The sequence below is a fragment of the Anopheles arabiensis genome, chromosome 3 (genome assembly GCF_016920715.1).
Source record: "Anopheles arabiensis isolate DONGOLA chromosome 3, AaraD3, whole genome shotgun sequence".
NCBI lineage: Eukaryota > Metazoa > Arthropoda > Insecta > Diptera > Culicidae > Anopheles > Anopheles arabiensis.
The window spans coordinates 83,018,836-83,019,459 of record NC_053518.1 but is presented as its reverse complement, the minus strand read 5'-3'; the positions used below and the strand labels follow the sequence as shown (position 1 = coordinate 83,019,459).

Genomic DNA, 624 nt, shown 5'->3' with positions numbered 1-624 from the left:
AGGTTCCACCGAGATTTGAACTCGGATCGTTGGATTCAGAGTCCAAAGTGCTAACCATTACACCATGGAACCTCGGTGAAGAATGAAAGGCAGTTTTGCTATTTGAACACCACTGCCAATCGGTAGTAAGCGAAAAGATTCTTTCATGTCAGTTCAAATCTTCGCTGATAACGATTTCTTTGGTAATGATAAGAGAAATTCGTAAAAATCTGGTATGTTATTTAGAAAAACAGCATAAAAGTTTGATTTTAAGAAAATTGTTTCTGGTGATTTCATGTATCAAAATATACATCTGGTCTAGATCATTGGGTTTTTCATCCTTAAAAAATTTAATAATTCATCAATTAGTGCAGAAAATAACTTAACATTTATTATAAAATGTGTATAACGTACCTTTTTAATTCGTTTAAGTTACAGCAAAGCAGCTTGATTACCAATTTTTCCAATCTACTCTTTTTATATATTATAACAGCTTTTTTCTGTTGGTGAAATCTTTTTGACCTTGACATCAGTGTAATTTAACAGCAATTCAATTTTACATAGTGATTGAATTTGTCTGTAATTGATTTGTTTCATTGATTCTAACACGTTTTAGAACGCTATCAGCATGAAACAATGTGACAG

At 31.4% G+C, this 624-nt stretch overlaps 1 non-coding gene across 1 annotated transcript; it reads right to left on the bottom strand.

The window, feature by feature from the left end:
• On the bottom strand, window positions 1-72 carry Trnaq-cug. The gene has a single exon. It is a non-coding gene; the product is annotated as a tRNA-Gln (tRNA).
• Between the last annotated feature and the right edge of the window lie 552 nt (window positions 73-624).